At 39.8% G+C, this 22,044-nt stretch overlaps 1 pseudogene; it reads left to right on the top strand.

The window, feature by feature from the left end:
• The window catches only part of LOC149748964 (uncharacterized), a 75,595-nt pseudogene that overhangs the window by 676 nt on the left and 52,875 nt on the right, over positions 1 to 22,044 (top strand).

The following is a 22,044-nucleotide window of genomic DNA, read 5'->3' as shown; positions in this document are numbered from 1 at the left end:
CGCCGAGGAAAGGGCGCGAACTTTATTCCGACTGCAGCAAACCGCGGCGTCGCTTTCCTTTTCGGGCACTCGCCCGTGTGGGTCCCCTATGACCAGTTCCTCCTCCCGATCCGCCGCCACCCCCTCCTCCTCTCCCCTTCCGTGCCCCCCGCGCTGCGCCGCGCTCCGCTGGGGAAGGCGAGGGAAGCGGAGGAAACCCCAGGGGCCAGAAACTCGAGACGAGAACGTGGTGGGCGAAAAGGCCAAAAGTTGCGCGCGGCTGGGGAGAAAAAAGTTTTTTGGTGGCGGCGTGTTTCGTGCCGGGCCAGACTCTGGCTTGCGGCGAGGGCTTCCTTCCCCTTCCCCTGGTCTGGGCCGAGGGCTGGAGACGCCGGGGGAGAGGAACGGCGCTGCCGCCTCCGCGGGTGCCCGGGGGGGGCAGACCGGTCACATCTGTGGGTGACACTCAGCCGGCCCGAGTCGCCCTGCCCCGGAGATGCAAAAACGCTGGCTGCAGGCTCAGCGCGCACACGCCTGCCGCTGAAGGACATTTCTTCAATGCAGGCAAAACACTCCCGGCCGCAAGAATGAGGAGGAGGGGGGTGAACTTAATCACCGTCATCTTCCTAACGTACACATTGTGCCAAAAACATCTCCGCGTTGTGCCGATTTATCATAGCCTGAACAAACTTTCTGCTTATCTGACAGGGGAGGGAGTCACAGGTTTCGAGCATCCACCCTCTGAGCACTTGGCAATCAGGTTCGGGGAAGACGAACGCTTGCTTGGCAGAACAACAGGTCTGGTTACCAGTTACTACTAAAAAGAGAAAATCATCTCTCCTTCCTTTCTCTTTTCCCCGAAGTAGAGGAAGAGACTGGCTAACTGCATTCAGAGGTCAGAATCAAATTCCTTTGAAAATACTCAGCCTTGGAATTAATGTAGTTTTATTTTCTTTGATTGCACAGTCTGGTCTAAAGTTTAATATAAATTTTCGCATTAATTAAAAATTTTCGGAAGCCGTGACTGACGAGAGACTAGGCAGCCCAAGTAGCCACAGCTGTTTTGAAAATGTGATTAAGCTTATTATTCACGTGGATCCAACTTTTTAACAGTGGGGTCACCGCACCTGCAGTTCTGTGTACTGATTGGGTCCAAATTCCTGACGGTTTCTAGGGCCCTTTCAGAGCAGATTTCAAATCACTTCTGCTTTTGTGAATTCTCTACACCATCTTGTCGTGGAAAGGTTTGTCTGGTGAACGCTTCGACAATATTATACAGTAAATACCTTAGAGTTTTAGGCACATGGTTTAGCTGGAGGTTTCTAGTGGGAGTCAGAAGATTACTTCTCTCACTATAGTACAACTCAAAGTATAGAGTGGATATCTAATGACTAGCCACATATGTAAATGCATGTTATCTAAGAAGGCTCATCTTTACATGGTTGATTAAGGTGTGGGGTGTGCTCTCTTATTCTGTAAACATAACTGTAACATTACCCTATAGTTTGTAGAAACTGATTACACAAGGGATACTGATGGCCAAATGTACTTTCTGAGCCACTGAGGATCATCACAAGAATTCTCCAGAAGTTCCAGTGCGTTTTCCTGTATCACAGGGAGATGAAAACTAGTTGCTAACTTCAGAGTCATTACCCATACAAATCCATTCACACACTTAACCACTTGGACAAGTGACAGGCCAGCAATTGCCAAACAACTGTATTCACATAGTACGTTTCTGGCTGCCCACCTACACTGGCCAACAGGCAGAAGTTATGCCACATCAAGCAACCTGTAATTTACATTCACCTGATTGGTTCCAGATCTGTCTGTTTTTGATGTTAGCATACACACAGTTTATGTGAGGCAAGATGTGTCTATTTGGGGTCCGGCACCTTTCTGGAGAGAGTCATTATATAGATGGGGAATGTGTTGGGCTGAAGAGCAGCCCTTGGAGAAGGTGGAAGAATTTACGGAAGCAAAGCATATAAGAGAGTTCCATAGTCTCTTATTTCCTCCAGTGAGTTTGTAGGGCAACTCAGACAAAACCTTAAGTCCTTTTTGTGTCCTATAAAACCTTACTGATCTACACCAGCCTGACCCTTTCAACTTTTTTCCCCCCCATTTTTCATTCCCCTCATGGACTACACTAAAGTCACACTGGTTTTCTTTCTGTTCCTTTACCTTGCCAAGCTCCTTGCTCTTTGCCCCTGCTGTTCTCCCTACCTGGAATATTCTCCCTCATTTTTTAGTGGTTCCTTATTAGTTACCTGTCAGCTGTAACTTGTCCTCTTCAGACTAATTAAAGTAGCTCTTTGCCTACCACCCAAAATACCCCTCACTCTTTCTCCCCTTACTCGTTTTCTTTATATCCTTTAGCCATATCTGAAGTTACCTTGTTTATGTGCTTAGTATTTTTTTCCAACTAAAATGCAAGCTCCATTAGAGCAAGGGTCCACCTTGTTCGCTTTATAGCCTCTGCACATAAAACAGTACCAGGCACAAAATAAACTTAGAAATTTTATTTGAATTAAGGAAGAAATGTTAAAATCATTACACTATGTTGATGATGACCTACCTTAGAGCCAGACAAGTTCACTTAAGGCATATGGGAAAAGTGTTCCCTATCTGTTCTTTTGGGGGGGGGGTGCAAAATTCTTAACTTCCTGCCCCAGGGATCCTCAAAGTGTGTGCCAGTCACCCCTGTGGGTCCCCAAGACCCTTTTAGGGGGATCATTTTTATTATAATATTGAGAAATTATTTGCCTTTCTTGCTCAAATTCTTTCATGAGTGTAGAGTTTTCCAGAGACAATGTGACTTAATCACAGCAGACTGAATGTAGCAGATACAAAAATCCACCTATCTTATGTTATATCAGGCATTAAAGAGATAACCCAAAATGTAAATGCCATTTTTCTCACTCATTTTTATTGTTGTTTTGGAAAACATTTCTTTTTTATTTCAAAATATGTGTATATATTCATTCCCTGCAGCTGCTGTAACAAATGACCATACATTTGGTGACTTAAACCAACACAGATTTATTATAATTCTGGAGGTCAGAAGTTCAAACTGGTCTCACTACACTAAAAGCAAGGCTTCCTGGAGACCCTAGGAGAGAATCCACTCCCATTCCAGCTTCTAGAGGCCACCCATATTCCTTGGTTCACGGCCCCTTCGATTTTTAAAGTCCATAATAGCCAGACATGTTCTTCTCATGCTACATCGGTCTGACACTGCCTCCTACTTTTCACTTATAACTACCCTTGTGATTGCATGGGGCCCATCTAGATAATCCAGGATAACCTACCAAAATCTCAAAATCCTTAATCACATGAGATTTATTCACAGGTTGTAGAGATTAGGATGTGGGCCATTGTTAGGAGCCATCGTTCTGCCTACCACAAGATAGTAACAAATGATGGTTTCATTATTGTTATTTTAAACAAATTAGGAACTATTTAAAATTTTTCAGAATTTAAATTTCTGATACAGTAAATATCAATAAGCGATTGCCCACATACACAAAAGTTCTTTGTAACCTTCAATAATTTTTAAGAGGTCATGAGACCAAACACTTCAAGAATCCCTGGCTAGCACAATAGCTATTTTCCCTTCTTCCATGCCTCAGGTTTGACTAGATTGTACTAAACCTTTGCTGTGATTGTGTTAAGAATGGGCATGTTTCCTATTTCTGGTCAATGAAGGATGAGGGGAAATCATGGAGCGGGGGCGGGGGAGAGACATTGAAACAAACAAACAAAAAAGACTGACAAGAAATAAAGTGTCCCTTTTCTGCTCTGGATGTTAGTATGTGAGAATGTGGTACCTGAAACAGCTGAATCCATCTTGTGACTGGGACGTAACCCATATACCTGGAATGACAAAGTAGGAAGATGGAAAGCACCTGAGCTCTAGATGTTATTGACCGACTGACTTAACTAACCCCAGGTGGCTTGGGACTGCTTGTTAGGTGATATAATTAATCCCCTTGTCATTTAGTCCATTTTGAGCTCACCTTTCTATTACTTGCAGCTTAAAGCTTCCTAAATGTTACAGAGAAGTGGCATGCCTCTGTTGTGTTTCCATGTGGGAATTCCTATCATTTTCCCTCAAATTTGTATATTTTTTCCAAATCTTGTGGAAAATGTGTCTAGAAATTGGTAAAAGTATTATAATTCTATAAGAATTAAAAGTGACTGATCAATGTAGAGATTTACTAGTTCGAATGAATGCAAGAAGTAACATATTTTGGAAACCAAGTAAGTCCTTAAATTGACAATTTCAACCTGTGATTTTGTGCAGTGCTGTTAACCTTGCGAGGAGATCCTGAATAATACGTTATTCAGATACTGCCCAATGTATTCACAATGGACTACAGGTTTTTGTAAAGGCGTTAACCCAAGAAATGCCAAGAGAAAGAATATGTTGTTGTGAGAAAAAAATCTGAACTTAAAAAAGCAACTCAATTTCAATGTCAAAATCAAGGCAGACAAAATATTTTCATTAAGAGAAAAATGAGTTTCTGTGGATAAATACTAACACTCAACTTGAACATGCTTTCAGACGCACAATTAACATTTTGACCAACATCAACACAAAATGAAAGAAATTTTTCTACAAGTATAAGCTTAATCATGAAACAAAGATCAACACTATCAGATAAAGCAATTAACGTTCTATAAGTTTAAAATTTTTGTTTTAACAATGGTAAATTATAAATATTAAGTTTTTTAGATTGATCTTGAAGTTTTTAATGTATTTCTTTTAGCATTTATGTTAATGTTTCCCTTTTTTTCTAGTGCTTTCTATTATTAAATGTCCTTATCAGGTAGAATAAGTTTTTATATATTATTTAAATATATAATCTTCTCACAAATATATTGGTTCATAATACTAATAAACCATATATTGATTATTAAAATTTTTTTACATAAAACCTCTATCCCTATAGCAGAAAAATGATTCATTATTTTATGATTCTGGTCACTCATTATTATTTACTAATATATAAGTGAAGTGTTATGAAAAATATAGAATAACTTGTGACTTGGGGAATTCTTAAGAATCCCAATTTCTTATTCCTGACTCCAAAGATTAATATGTCAGAAATTTGAAAACACTAGATCTGTGTTTGTTATACCAAAGTATTTTTAAATTGTCCTACCTTAAAATAATTTTTTAAATTCTGCGTTATTTTATACTTATCCATTAATCATTTATTTGTGAATAAATGCAGCAACGTTTACCCCAATCCCTATTCTCTTTGACTCTCAGATGCGTTTGATATTGTTGATCAACTTTCCCAAACTCTTCTAGTGGTTTCTTTCACACTGTCCTATCCTGGCTCCTTCCTTTCCTTCCTCACAGCCTCTCCCCACCCCTTCACACTTACTCCTCCCCACACACAATATGAAACTTGCCCAGAAGTTCAAACCTCTCAGTTTTTCTCCTCTCTATTATGTTCTTCTTCAGTGTCTGAACCATCCCAGCTGCAGCCTGATCTCAACCTGACCTCTCTATTCTATTTCCCCCAAATCTAGTCCCCTTGCTTACAATGCCTAAGTAGATCTTGCTAACTGAATGTTCAACAAATAGCTTATCTTCAACTCAAACTTAACCTAGCACAAACCATCAGCCACCCTTCCAAATTATTCTTCCCAACTTTACTTTCTCTGCCTTCACTGTTCTGCTCACTCAAGGGCAAACCGTATATTCATCTTTGAATAATTTTTTCTTTGCTTTCATTTCCCAAATCAAGTCATTTACTAAATCACATAGAAGTTCCTTCCATGTATTCCTCATGCCCAAACATTTTCACTTCATTCAGGTGACCACCATTCTTTCAGGTTAACTATTGTGACAATTTTTCAATTATACTCCTTATGTCCACCTTCTACACCCATTCTAATCCATTTGCTGCCAGGTTTGGGCTTTTCCAATTCTGTTTTTATTATATGTCTTTCCCCTGCATAATAAGTGGCTAAATAAATAAATCTTCCATTTCACCCTGTTTTCTACCATTCAAGCCAAATTGTAATGTTTGCCTTTCAAGGCTCACCTTTATTCAACTCTTACATTGTACCAGGTACAGTACCTGTTACCTAGTAGTTGCTCAATAAATCTATATTGAATGAATGAATCACTTACCATATCTATAAAATGAACCTACTGCTCTAGTCAGATAGACTTCCCAGAAAACGTGCATGATCATTTCTATATTTTTCTTCCGATTTTCCAACTGGATGTATTCCTTGCTCTTTACCTCTTCATATCTGTGCCAATTTATTTCCCTCAACTTCCAAAGGTTGTTTGAAGCAGCTCAGAAAATGGGACACAACTACATTAAGATCATTTAAGATTATAGTTAAAATTTACTGGTACCTACTATGTGTTAAGTTCTTTATTATTTTCTTTATATATATGTTATCGAATCTTCTCAACAAACTGTAGAGTTAGGCATTATCATTGTATGGCTGAGAATGAGGCTCTAAAACTTTAAGTACCTTGCCTAAGGACAAACAGCATGGAAGTGTTAAAGCAAAGATTGCATCTCAGGTATAGCCTCCAGTCCTGAAGTTCCACCCATCTTTCAAGCACCTGATCAGATGCTACATTCTGCATGTAACCTTTATTCCTGTGGCTCTCTTCCTCTCTCTCCCCTGAGCACTTGCAACCTTTAGAGTCTGGATGATTGATTCATCACCTAATCACATGCTGTTATGTATTTATGGTTGTTTTAGATATATCTGTCTTACCTCCTTAATGAGAAAGTAAGCTCTTTGAGGACAGAGACCCTGCTGATCGCTCATTTCTCAACTCCCCACCATCCTGGTAGAGTGACAGGCTCATAAACAAAGAAAGATATTTAATGAAATAATTTATGAAAACAAAGTTCTAATTCTTAGACATGAAATAGTTTCAGATGAAAAACATTCTGTAGGAATTCAAGTCCTCTCGTCACAGATTCAAATGTTACATGAGCTTAGGATAAGTTTTAACTCCAGCTGTATCTGGTCACCTGGATATTGGGACCAGGTCACTTTCTTTTGCTTTGCTTTAATTGCATGCTGTTTTGATGCTGCTTCACTCATGTGATTGTGTCATCTGCTCAAGCAGTTGTTAAAGTCCCACCTCTTCTGAGTTATATGGATGATTGCGATATAATTGTGTCAAGCAGAGCCCCACTTATGAATCTTTTCTCATCTCCTGTATTCTCTGTGATTATATTAGCCAAGTCACCTCTCCCCTACCAAGAAAATATATATCTTATTTATGCACCCCATACTTCTTGCTTTTTTCATATATAAATGTTTAACACCTGCCCTGAGAATACTTTAAAAATGTGCCTAGTTAGTTAAATTTTAAGGCCCTCATCTTATCTTACACTTATGACTAAAATGTCCTAAGCCATTTATTTTCTAATCTGCATTATGTAAGTGAAGCCATTTATTTATCATTTTGCTGGACTAATGCTATTCCTTTCTATAGAACTATGGCTCAATTTGTCTAGCCTAAAAAAAATGCAAGGATCTAGTTCAAAGTACTGAATCTCTCCCCAAGTTACCAATCAAAGTTAAACACTTTCAAACAGTTTGGTTTTGTAGCCAAATAAAACACTGGAAGTAATCTATACACGAGTCCATCAGTCAACATATATGAGACTGATGGCCATTTTGATAAAGTTGATGAGGTTAGAATGCTGTAGGGCTTTAGGCAAGGTGTAAAAAGGCCAAAGGTTGAGTTTAAAACCCCGTTTACCTAGAAGTGGCCCTATTTACTTCCAGTTGAGCCACTGGATCTTCTGGGAATCAGAAAAAAGGAACTAACATTTATTGAATACCTACAGGACACTTTACCCAGATTGTCTCATTTCATTTTCTCAACAACCCCTTGAGGTAGTTATCATTTCCATTTGACAGACAAAGAAATTAGAGCTCAAGAGATTAAGTAACTTTACAAAGGCCACAAAGCACAACAATAAAAAAGGAAACATAGGATTATAGCACAAGCTACTAGTTCCTGTGTCAATGTTTGTCCACTAACCAGCATAGGTACTAATTGACCGTCTGGTCCCCTAAATTCTGACTCTTATATCACCAACGACTTTGGGGAGTCCCAGTCACTTAGTTACGTAGTCGTCATACACACCCCCAGCCAGCAAACAGGACTGAGCGTTAGTTTGGCCCTCTATCTACTTTATACATATTAAGTACACTGTGTGCTTTTCCAAATGCAGCCTTATATTATGGTTTTTCATTCTCTTTTAATTTCCAGATTTATAATGGAGAAATAAAACTTGTGTTTATTTCTAGCTTAGAAATAAATTTTCTATCCCAAAGGTTTTAAGTACAATAAGCATTGACAGCGTTACTATTTAAGTTTTTTGTTTTTGTGGTTTTTTGAGACGTACCTTTTGGCATAGCAGGCAAAAGCAGCCTGGTGGCTTTGTGTGAGCGCTGTTCACACTTGGTAATGAATAAATTCTCTTGGCTCCTTTAGAGGAGTCAGGAGGGAGTCATTGGGTTAGTAGAGTTGTGGCCTAAAAACACCAAGCCAGCTCATCAGTGCTGCTGATCTTGTGCCCTTCCTCTGGCAAACCATGTGTCGGATGTGGTAGGAAAAAAAAAAAAAAAAATCTCCCTTTCAGCAGCAGAATGTGTGCAAGCTACACCCTGAATTATCCCATGATGACCTTGCAAATGCAACACATGCCCTGTGACCACAAGTCCCGACAACTGTAATTTCCTTTGCTTTTCGTCAGAGCTCTTCTGCTGCTTGCATCAGGCACAGCGTGCTAGGGTCCAGCTGCTCCCCGAAGCCCAGGACACCTGCCCTCCATCCTTTACTGCCTATGCAGAAGAGATTGTCCAGTAGAAAGCTGACCCCGCTGCTTATGCAAACTCTGAGTTCATCTTCCTGGGTGAACTGGGAAGCCTGACTAATGTTTACTATGCCGCAGCCCGCATTTGGGGGATATTACCTAATGCACTTGCTGAAGTCGTTCCAAAGATCATTATTAGGCAATTTCTTAGAGCAATCCATGGGTTGAAGTGGCATTTCTCCCAAGTGACATCATTGATGGGTATTTCATTTACCCAACACATATCTATTTAGCACTTACTAGATTGCCAGGCACTGCTCTAGGTGCTGAAGATAAGGCCATGACTAGGGTAAAATGTCATCTACTTTTCCTGAGTTTACTGTCTCATGGGAGAGACACAAGTTAACAAATGCAAGTTCAAACTGTGATAAATGCTTTAATGATAATAAAATAGGGTGTAGTGATCCAGAGTGACTAGGTGTGGGGTGTTGGTAGTGGATACCTGTGGAGTAAAATGTTATATTGGATGATCAAGTCTTCCCTGAGGAGGTGATACTCTGCTGAGATGAGAATCTTAACAAACCTTGGAAAGATCAGTGGGAAGTTCCCCCAAGGCAGAGAAAACAATACCTACAAAGGCCCTGAGGTAAGGAAGGAAGTTAAAGATCAGTGTGGCTGGTTTGTCCTGAGAGAAGGAAAATAGTGGGAAGGGTTAAAGTTGGAGTGAGAAGCTTTGCAGAGACAACCTGTGTATTCAGTCAAAACCTTCTATGTAAATTAGGAAAGACCCAAAGATGTCTGTAATTTCAGATGAGGTAAGATTGATCAACCAGAGAATCCACTGTTGAACTGAGGGAACATAGGACCTTGGGTACATGGTGGGAATCCTCAATGATTTTCCCTCTTCCAAGACTTATCTAGAGGCTGGAATTTACAGTCATTGTAAATGCCGATACCAAGTTCTAGAACTTGATCCCTACCACCACCTTTGCTTTGTCATTCGTGTCATTTTAGAGTTCTAGCATTTCCTAAAAATTCAAATGACAGCATCCCTTTAAAAACGTTATAGTGGCTTATTTTGTTTGCATTACACTCAGTAGGAGATGGACATGCAGGACTAGATATTACCCATAAATGCGAAGTAGCTTGACACTCAAAATAAGTAACCCAGTACCCCATTATGTATTTGCTAACCACATATTTTCTAAACCATATTCAGAAATGCTCACTCAAACTTCCAGGACACCATTGGCCCTTACTCTGACTCTCCAAATGCCTCTCTGGAAGCCTCCCTCTGTGCGTTCATCCTCCCCGAGCTAATGGTATCCCCTCCAAGGAACGCTGTATGGCCTCAGCAGCAAAAAGGCAGCATACCTGTGGTTTGGTGCAGGGTGAACTGGGCCAGGAATCTGGGGAACAAGTCTTTATTCCCATCATTGCCAGTCACTCTGGGATCTTGAGCTAATCAAATCCTCTCTGTTCTTTAATTTATACCCATGCAAAATGGAAAACATAATATTGTAATGGTGCTCTGAACATGTGCAGCCAAATCTGATGGGAACAAAACACTTAGGGTTTTTCATTTGCTTCAAGCTCAGAGACGTGATCTGGAAACCTCCAGTCACAGAGAGTAGGAACACATAAGGGAACCTAACATCAAGTAAGATGGGGAGAATTTTAGTCTATTTTGGATATGGGCATTTAGACCTGGTCATTGTGTCTTCCTGTGGAGACTGTGATGAACAGAGTGATGGGAAAAGCTAACCAAAAGCCAGACTGCATGAATATCACATGCAGAAAGGCTTTACTTTCACCTATTTATGCCCCTATTATCACATTAAAATATATCCAAGTCCCGTGTTGTTTAAAATCTCCGTTAACTAGCTTGGGCCCAGGATGAAAGGTTCCATTTCAACTCCAGTTCAAGTAAGTTTATCAAATCCTGACTTGGGGTAGCCATTGTACTCCTGCTGAGGGATAATTATAATGCAGTTGCTTACAATGTAGTAGGAAGATACGCACAGTGAGGCGGGGCAAGAGAAGTGTCCTCAACAAGACCCAAATTAGACTTGTGGGAAGTCTAGGGAAATGAGACTGTTCTGGTTCGAGAAATAACTAGGAAGTGGTATTTGAGGTGGGCCTAGAAAGATATCAACAGGCAGAGGGATTTCCAGGTGGAGGAAAGTAAACGTGTGAAGAAAGAATGTGCAGGAAGCAAGAAGTATTTGTTTGGGATGGGGGAAAGGCAGGTAATACATGGTGAGAGCAGTTGTTCTCAAACCTGGCCACACAACTAAATCAACTGGGGAGCTTTTAATAAAAACACAGGGGCTTCCCTGGAGGCGCAGTGGTTGAGAGTCCGCCTGCCGATGCGGGGGACGTGGGTTTGTGCCCCGGTCCGGGAGGATCCCACGTGCCGCGGAGCGGCTGGGCCCGTGGGCCATGGCCGCTGAGCCTGCGTGTCCGGAGCCTGTGCTCCGACGCGGGAGAGGCCACAGCAGTGACAGGCCCGCGTACCGCAAAAAACAAACAAACAAAAAAAAACACACACAGATTTCTGGGCTCCTTCCCAGACCTTATGAATGAGAACTTTCAAGGGTGAAGATCTCGGTTAGGTTGCTTTTTTAAAAAAATTATTTTAGTTTTCCAAGTGATTCTAATGTGCAACTAGGTTTGGGAAACACTGGAGTAGGTTTTACCAAACTCTGAAGAAACATGCCGTGGTTGGCCATGCTGTAGGATCATCTTTTCTAAACTTGAGTTTTGAAAATCAGTTTAGCAAGTCTCATTACGTAGTTTAAAATTTTTTTCAAAATATCAGAATGCATCGTATGCTATAAGGGTAGGAAGTTTTTGTGAAAGATTTGCTTCGTGTAAGTACGTATTTGCTTATGTATATGCTTGTGTTCTCATTCTTTATACAATATCAAATATATTTCTTACGGGGTTTCTTCAGTCAAAGCAAAAAATGGAAAGATCTGAATTACAGGAGAAGGTTGTATTTAATTTGGTTGGCAATGGGGAGCTAGAGAAGCTTTTGAACTGGAGAGTGACATGATCAGATTTACACCGGTGAAAATACTCAGGCAGCAATGTATAAGATGGATTGAAACGAGGAATAAAAGGAATAAGATGTTAATTGAATATATAACCATTTTTAATTTTAAGAATCAGACTGATTAAAACAGACATAAATACTAAAATTATTTATTTCTAATTAACATAACATTTTTTATTAGGCCAGAAGGCACATCGGGATTGATTAGGACTTCCAGTTATTATGAACAGCAATTATTACTGAGCCTCTATTAGCCCAAAGATTGTGATTAAGTAATATACCTCTTTGTATGAATTCTAGAGGGAAAAAATGAGGAAGTACTTAAAGATGTGTTGCAGGTGATTCAAAAAGTGGGTTTTAGTCCAGAATAGTCATTAAATTATTGAGAGTGAAAGGATTTGAATAGACATTTCTCCAAAGAAAATGTACAAATGACCAGTAAGCACATAGACATCATTAGTCATCAGGGAAATGTAAATAAAGACCACACTGAACACATGCTACAACGTGGATGAACCTTGAAGACATTAAGCTAAGTGAAATAAGACAGTCATAAAATGACAAGTACTATGTGATTCAGCTTACTTAAGGTACCTAAGCTGATCAAACTCACAGAGACAGAAAATAGAGTGGTGGTTGCCAGTGGCTGAGGGGAGACAAGAATGTGAAGTTATTGTTTAATAGGTACAGAGTTTTAGTTTTGCAGAATGCAGAGTGTTCTGTGGATAAATATTGGTGATGGTAGCACACTATAAAGGTACTTAATGCCACTGAACTGTACACTTAAAAATGATTAAGATGGTAAATTTTATATGTGTATTTACCACAATTAAAATTTAAAAAAATAAATAGCATTGAGATACCACTTCACACCCTCTATAATGGTGATAATCAGAAAGACAGATAATAACAAGTGTTGACAAGGACATGGAGAACTTGGAACCCTCATACACTGTAGGTGAAAATGCAAAATGGTATAGTTATTTTGGAAAAAAAAGTTAAACATAGAGTCCATTCCTAAGTATATTATACCCAAGAGAATTGAAAATATATGTCCACACAAAAACTTCTACAGGATTGTTTATAGCAACAATATTCATAATAGCCAGAAAGTGGAAACAACCCAAATGTCCATCAACTGATGAACAGATAAATATGGAATATCGCACAATGGAGTATTATTCAGTCATAAAAAGGAATGTAAACTAATACATGCTACAAAATGGACAAATCTTAAAAACATGCTAAGTGAAAGAAACCAGACACAAAAGACTACGTATTGTATGATTCCAGTCGTATGATATATCTAGAATAGACAAATCCATAGAGACATAAAGTAGATTGGTGCTTGCCAGGAGCCGGGAGAAGAGGGTAATGGCAGGGGGTATGTTGATGGGGCAGGTTAGTTTCTAGCAAATTTTATAACTGCTTCATTTGGCTACTGAAAGTTCTGATTTGGAACTAGAAGACTTGGGTTCCAGACCTGATTTTTTTTTATATAAATTTATTTATTTTATATATTTTATTTTTGGCTGCGTTGGGTCTTTGTTGCTGCGCGCGGGCTTTCTCTACTTGCAGTGAGCAGGGGCTACTCTTCGCTGTAGTGCACGGGCTTCTCATTGCAGTGGCTTCCCTTGTTGTGGAGCATGGGCTCTAGGTGCACAGGCTTCAGTAGTTATGGCTCACAGGCTCAGTAGTTGTGGCTCGTGGGCTCTAGATCGCAGGCTCAGTAGCTGTGGCGCACGGGCATAGCTGCTCTGCAGCACGTGGGATCTTTCCAGACCAGGGCTCAAATCTGTGTCCCCTGCATTGGCAGGCGGATTCCTAACCACTGCACCACCAGGGAAGCCCGTTTTTAAAAAAATTTTTATTGGCGTATAGTTGATTTACAACGTTCTGTTAGTTTCTGCTGTACAGCAAAGTGAATCAATTATACATATACATATATCCACTCTTTTTTTAGATTCAATTCCCATATAGGTCATTACAGAGCATTGAGTAGAGTTCCCTGTGCTATACAGTAGGTCCTTATTACTTATCTATTTTATAAATAGTAGTGTGTATACATCAGTCCCAATCTCCCAGTTTCAGACCTGATTTTTGACCCCTATTTGCTGCACAAATCTAGGCGAGTTATACAGGACATTTGGTCCTTCAGATCATCACCAGGGAGATTAGAATAATGAAACCTAACCCACCGTTGTATGAACTCAGAGTGCGTAAAAGTATTTTGTTGACTTTAAGGCATAGTAGAAAAACAAGTTGTAATAATAATTACTAAAGTCAGTAACAACCATTTGATAACACCTGCCGAAGGTGTGGGGAACAGCCATGTACAGTCACTTCTGATAGAAGCGTAAATTGGTTCAGCTGCTACAGAAGGCACTTTGACATTTAACAAAGTTACAAATACGTATATCCTTTGAACTTTGACAAAATTCTATAGTTATACCTCTACTCAAAGAAAGTGACATGGTAATGTCACCTCGTAGCTTCGTTTATTATGGCAAAAGATAGGAAACCACCTAAGGTGTCTCATTCAATAGGGTACTGATTAAATAAGCGTAGTACAGCTATACCATGGAGTATTATGTAGCTCTAAAAAAGAATGACCATCTTTTAAATACTGAAATGGAATAAGATATAATTAGGGGGCAAAGCAAGGCGAAGGAGATCTACAGTATGCTACCTTCTGTTTAAAAAAGGAGGAGAAAGGGAAATATCTCTATGTAGTTGCAGGTATATGAATAACACACCTCTAGAAGAACACACAAGAAATTGATGGCACTAATGCCAGTAAGGCAGAAATGGATGCGCGGGAGGATTTCAGCTGGATGGGCCCAGCCCAGAGCCAGCAGCAGCTGCCATCATGTGTCAGCCAGCTGACTCCCAGGACAGCTGAGCCCAGGGAAAACCAGCCGATGAACAGCCCGATGAACTGTGGGCAATCATGAATTGCTGCTTTATGCCATTAAGTTTCAGGGCTGTTTGTTACCAGAAAAGACTACGTCAGTAAGGTACGTTTCATTTTTATGCAGCACAAGCTGTACCCTGGGCCGGTCAGGTTCCTTGTTCGTTTTACTCCGCTGCTGGTATCCCTACGCTGTGCCTCTTCGAGTCCACCACACACGCCATAGACACTCAATAAATACTTGTTAACTAGCCCCAACACACATATTAGCCTTCGGGTATATTTATATTTCTAAATGTACTAATGTACTAATTTGCAAACTGCTGAAAATCAACATAATTATCATCAACAATTTGTATTGCTCTCATATCACAAGTGAAACAATAGAACGTATAATTGGGATATTGCTCCCTGGCTGTGGTGGATGATAACAACTGTCATAACAATGCTGGTAAGATTATACAGTGAGTTAGCCCTCAAATGTGGGTTAATAAATGAACCGGTGGATTTCTATAAGTGAAACCCTAAGACCACTTAGGGTCTTTTTTAAATTGCCACTAAAATTGTACTGGGTAGAGTCATAATAAACAGATCAATGCATCTTGGCAATGGACCAGACATCCTTCTACTGATAAACTAATAATCCCTCGCAACTTGTTTACGTAACTGTCTCAATACCAACATCACAAAACTGGATCCAAAATAACAATAAATATGCTTCTTTGGGAGAAAAGCAAAAGCAAATGAGGAAATTGGAAAATGCCAATATGAAATCAGCTATCTCAGTGACAGGGAACTTCACAGATGCTAGTTTACTCTTTCAAGTTGGCTATCCTTCCCACTTTGATGTCAAATCAGAAGACACTTGGCATGCCACCGAATTTTATTCCAGTAATGGAACACTAATGTTCTTGACCAACAGAGGCTATGCTAGGATGAAGTGCTAAAAACACATCAATCTGAACTGCAAAGTATCTATACATATATTTATTCCAAGAAGCTTTAAGGTGTGTTGCTGCTCTATTTTATCTTCACAAACTCAGGGAAACCACACACAAGATTTTGAAGAGGACTATTTGATCCAGGGAGTCGATAATGGAGCAGAGACTAAAATGGAGGGACCCACATTCAGATCACACACTGCAAGATGCTCCCAGTCAAAGGATCCCCACAGAGCACAGTTGGAGGTAGAGAAGGTGGAGGATTAGGTATCCCAGGTGGTGGACTTCCTCCATCTCAGGGGTTTGGCTTCAGCCAGCACACCCATCCTAGAAAAACTCAGCTTCTAGGCATGGTGCGACTTATGTGCGGAGAGCAGAGAGTGTTAACAAGAAACAATTCATTATTCGTAAACAGATCACCTGAAGGGTGCAAGCTCTCTACGGACTCACAAAAGTGCTCATATGCTTGGGACAGTTTGTCCTCAGAAAACCTCTAATCAATCACCATTCACAACTGGCTTTAAGGTCTTAGACTGGGAAGACTTGAACCACAAAAACCCTCCAAGGCAGCTGTGTGAAGAACTCGGATTTGCAGGAAAAAAACCTGACTTCTGGTTCTGATGCTTGTATGTACAACTATGACACTGGCCAATAACTGAACCTCCCAGGGCTAGATGTCCACAGACCAGTGTTAACTGCTTCCTTTAATTTACCTTACAACCCTTTTTTTTCCCGCCCCCCTCCTCAGTTAAAGACCTTATAGTCACACAGAGCCTCTTCTTTATCTCCTTTATATTATCTCCATAGCGAGAGTGGCTGGACAGACCCGCTGAATAAATGTGGAAAGAGTCACCTTAGCAAGGAAAAGCTGAGAGTGAGTGAGTGGAGAAATTCTGAACTATAAAAACTCTCCCTCTCTCTAGGTCCATTTACATTTCTTACATTTTTGAGTGTTAAGACTTGGAGGCGCTTTTGGGATCTGGGAGCTGCCTTTGACTCGAGAATGTGGTTTTACAATCTTTTAATTTTTTAAACTTTTTTTTAAAAAAGCAAATATACTCTGGGCTATAAAAGTAAAAATATTATAGAATTGTATAATATTGAATGTAAGTTATTTTCATGTACACTTCACTCCAGCCTCTGTTAATATTTTGGTGCATATTTCTGACTCTGGAGAAGGACCAGACAGGAAGCTAGGACCTAATGGATTGAAGCTGGCCAGAAGCTTTGAGGAAGTGGCTGCAGGGTCCCCATGGTCATTTAAATGCAGTTTCAGGGTAAGGAGGAAGAAAAGCGTTCTGGATGAAAGTCCTATTCAATAATACATCCCTGGCATGGTGGCTGTCAAGTCCCTTTAGAAGAGGAAAATACTCATCCAGTTAAATGGGTATCATCTTCATTAACTCTGATGCAAGTACGAGTAACTGGAAAATATATTTTCCTTTCTATCTACCCAAAGTCCCAGCTCAAGCCTCTACCTTTTTCATTAATTTTTTGCACCCACTTACTGGTCATACCACTCATTTTAGCCTGCTGAGAAACTAACTTTATACACATGGACGCTCAAATATTTATCAGATGAATGAATGATGAAAAGCCTTCACTGGGATCAGCAAATGTAGCTTAAGATGAAACTAATAAAACGTCAGACTCAGGGTTAAAAATCTTTAACAGTGCACTGAGTGCATTAAATAGTCGAGTCTTACATCAAGAGAGACATATGTGAAACAGAGGTAACTCAATGATGCTTAGAGGTATTCGTATCTGCTTATTTGACTATAACAAGAAAATAAAATTATTCAAGAAATGTCTGCTGAGAGATTGTTGACTGTAGGGAATATAACCTTTTCAGCCTGTGTCCCTCAGCCTGAACACAGGGCCTAGCATGTATTTGGCACTCAATAAGTGTTGGATGAATTATTGACTGACCAGAGAAATATCCCACTGAAATGAGCAGGTGGGATCAACTGAGAAATTTTCCAAATATTATGTGGACTAAAGAATATTTCAATATTTCAGAGCTAAAATATTTTCTGTAATGGTGTAAATTAATTGGGGACTTATGATCAGTGTCTGAGCAGAAACAATTAAAAGTAATTGTTATTTTAATTCCTTCTTGGTACAATATGTTCTTTAAAAAAGCAGTAAATTACCATTTTATGATTGTGATAGAATTTGCAGAGAAATCAGGATGGGTGATAAAAATGAGCTATATATTTTCTTGCAAAATCGGCTATTTAAAAAGTAAAACTCGCTTTGCATTAGAATACTGTTTAAATTTTTTAAAATCTCCATTGTCTGCCCTTCTTTTTTAGGGGAGGAATAACTAAACTGAAGAGATTTTAGCATGATTTCGTGGCATCATCACCATCTGAACCCCTTTGGGGGAAATATCCACAAAATTAAATGAGATATTCTCTGGCTTTTTTTTTTTAAACATTTAAATATTTATTTATTTATTTGGCTCCGTTGGGTCTTTAGTTGTGGCGTGTGGGATCTTCGTTGCAGCATGAGGGCTCTGAGTTGCGGCATGCAGGATCTAGCTCCCTGACCAGGGATCACACCCAGGCCCCTGCATTGGGAATGCAGAGTCTTAACCACTGGACCACCAGGGAAGTCCCTATTCTCTGGCTTTTGATTCTTAAGCTACAGAGAGATAAAATTTAGAGACTATTATATATTTTTTCAGAAAATGTAATTTAATTATTTCCTTCTTATAGTTTTACAATATATATGAACTCTAGCACCATGGCATCAGTGAAACATTGTTGAATGAGAACAATTTAAATATTTGCTTATATTAACAAATCATTGCTCAGAATTAAAGGTAGTATATGTTCTCAATTTTCAAGTTGTAAAGCTTTGAATGCCTACTAAACAATTTCTGTGATGAACAGAGGCATACTTGAGCCAAGATCCATCCATACTAGAGCCTATTTCTTTCACTGGGAAGAAACAAGACACACAAAAGTTGTCATTAAAACCTCACAGTATAAGTCAGCTATTGATGTGAGTAAATAGAGGACCCTGCTGTTTTGGAAAGAGAGGTCGCCCAAACACAATTTGGGTTCAAGTTCAGATTCTCCTACCAACCAGCTATGTAATGTTGAGAAAGTTTATATAACCTCTGCAACACAGAGCTTTCCTTAGGAAAATGGCTTTAAGAACACTGGCTTCCTGAGGTTGAAGTTATTAAATAAAGTAACAAAGGAAAAGGGCCTATAAAACCAGCTAACACTCATTGAGTGCCTATTCCAAGTACCATGCTATTGGTATTTCACAGACTTACAATGTCCATTTTCAGAGAAAGAAGTTGAGGCTTAGAGAGGTTGACTATTACTTTGAGGTCACATAGTTATTAGGTGGCCTGGGTAGGGCTCCTCCAGGTAGGTCTGATTCCAGAATGTCTTTAACCACCACATTTTACTGCCAACAGTTTCCCATCCGGTAAGAGAAATAAGGAGTTCACAAATATCAATCCACCATAAAATACAGTAAATGCAATAGAAGAGGAAAAAGAGGAAGTGGGAGGATGGAGATATTATTTCCAGCTAGTGGATCTTCATGACAAGGCTCCTGATAAGAGCTCAGGTCAACCAGGGAAAACCAGAAGATGTGGTGGGGTTTTAGATTCTGAAAAAATACATTATGTACTTGGCAATCTGACGACAAGCCTGCACATCGCTGTTCTCAATGGACCCTCATGCCAATTTTCCATCCCTAATGGTATAAAAAAGCCCCGTTCAAATCAATTACTCCACTTCAAAATCCTGAAGAAAGATTCACGATTCATTCTTAAGGTATTTAAGGTTTACTTTTTTCCTTAACATGCCTGGGGATTGAATGCATTCTCTTGAGTAGCAAAGACTTTATTATATTATTATATTATATTTATATATTATTATATTTATATATTATTATATTAACAGTGACTCTTAGAAGGAGTCATTTTTTTCTCACTCCTGCCTCAGGATTACACTAGGTTCACTCCTATTTACAGGGCTAGCCCAGGACAGCCTCCCCTCTTTCTCTATTTCAATGTTTTGATTCTCTGGTCCATTTCCTTAGCTCTTCTTTCTCTCACAAGTTCGATCACTACTGCCCAGAGTGATAATGCCCAAAACTAGCCCCATATGTTAATTTCTTAGTAAGTTGTGGCCTTCCAAGTCAAGCTACTCATAGGAAATGATTTGCCATCAAGGACTCTGCATACCTTCTCAAAGTGTATCATGTGGGCAGCTCTCTACACTTTAATAATATGACCAACCCTGATAATCAAAGACATAGATTCTACCCCCAAACAATACAGTTAATCTATACAACATTTGTTAAGGCTTTTTTCTTCAAATAGACCGTAGCAGGTTCTGACATCCAGACCTCTTCTCTCAAAGGATAAACTCAGCATCATCTAATTTCAAAAACGGAATCACTTCGACATGTGCTTTTTACTCCATTATCTCTTAGTGAGAGCAGGGCGCCTGCTTATGGTTCTAATGTTTGTAGCGCCTAGGATAATGACTGAGACATAGTAGACACTCAATGTATGTGGAATGAATAAATCTGCGTAGCGAATACTCTTAGAACTATATGCCTCTGCTTTTACCTTATCTACAATAACAGAAATGAGAAGGCTCTCAGATATCCCTTGGGTTTACTTTATTTCAACTAGGTGTGCTTAGCTATATAGGTGGTTAAGAAACCAGTTACATGCTGTCGAATCTCAATTATCTATGTTTAGCTACAGGGGACTGAGAAATCAGTTATATACCGTTATGTATACTGTTATATATATAGAAGGGACGCTATCGATAGATAAAATACTCAGAGAATCCTCAAATCACTTTTTTTCATTCCTTTTTTTTACATAAGCCTTTTAATTCACAATTTATTTGGTCTATTTGAAGGATGATATCTTAACATCTTTATGTATTAATTTTTTCTTAGGGTTGAAACTGTATATTTGATTGAGACACCCGAAGATTACCATCAGTGGCAGAGACAGTTCAATGTCCATTTCCATGCTGTAGAATTGTCACTGAATAGTGGCTGCCAGGTCAGGGGCCACAGACATTTCTTAGGCCCTTGCTTCTGGGTGAAAATGTGGTTCCACCAGGAACTTTTAAGAAGTGAGTGTGTGTCATGTTCTCCACCTTCTTTTTCCCAATGTGTGGACTGAATGTGTGTGAATCTGAAGCCCTAAGAGACGGTAGAGTCACAAAATAGAACAACTCTGGTCTCAGAGTTACCATGTAGAGGAAAAGCCCTCCGTCAACCTTTTCTGTTATGTGAGCAAGACATACGTTTTTGTTGTATGTAGCCGCTGAGGTCTGTGAGTTTGTCTGCCACAGCAGCGAGCATCATCATGTGTGATCTTTTTCTTCTACCCACTCTCTGGTAGAGGTGAACACAAGCAATTCTGACACTTGGTCTAAAGCATATCCTTCTTAACTCCAAGACATAAAATGAAATATGGAATTAGGGGAGTGTCAGATTGTCTGTGTTCAGGTTCCAAGAGGGAAGTCAGAGGACAAGACGAAATGGTGACAAGGCTGAGGGAGGGAGCCATGAGCCTCAAGGGAAGGAGCAAAAGAGGTTGTCAAAGAGAGAAGCTGAAAAATTACAACATGATTAATCCAATATATTTTAGATTCCAGATCTTAGGGGAGGGTTCCAAACTGAAAGGAACAGAGTAAAGGTAAAGCTTCAGAATTACAGCTGGGGGAGAATTAGCCTTCGTAGTGTGGACGAAGCTCGTACCCAAGGCTCTCCAGATGAGTCCAGCCACAAAAGAGCAGAAGTCTGGGCTGGCAGGACATCCAAGCTGACAGCCAGCTGAGATACAGAATCCCAGAGATCCAGAGGGAATGGAGAAACTCCATGTAACTGAGAGCCCTGATCAAAAAAGCCCAGGCAGGTGTGGCTGAACTTTTTGTTGGTTTAATTTTTTTTGCGGTACACAGGCCTCTCACTGTTGTGGCCTCTCCCGCTGCGGAGCATAGGATCCAGATGCGCAGGCTCAGCGGCCATGGCCCACGGGCCCAGCCGCTCCGCGGCATGTGGGATCTTCCCATACCGGGGCACGAACATGTGTCCCCTGCATCGGCAGGCGGACTCTCAACAACTGCGCCACCAGGGAAGCCCGGTTTAATTTTTTTTAATTGAAATATAGTTGATTTAGTATAGTGTTAGTTTCAAGTGTACAGCAAAGTGATTCAGTTATGTATATATTTTTCAGATTATTTTCCTTCATAGGCTATTATAAGATATTGAATATAGTTCCCTGTGCTAGGCAGTAAATCCTTGTTGCTTATCTATTTTATGTATAGTATA

Source organism: Delphinapterus leucas, chromosome 6 (assembly GCF_059928025.1).
Source record: "Delphinapterus leucas isolate spDelLeu-1000000601 "Yukka" chromosome 6, BTC_Dleu_Yukka2, whole genome shotgun sequence".
Lineage (NCBI taxonomy): Eukaryota > Metazoa > Chordata > Mammalia > Artiodactyla > Monodontidae > Delphinapterus > Delphinapterus leucas.
Note: the sequence above shows the minus strand (reverse complement) of the source record. Positions and strands in the feature narration are given on the sequence as shown.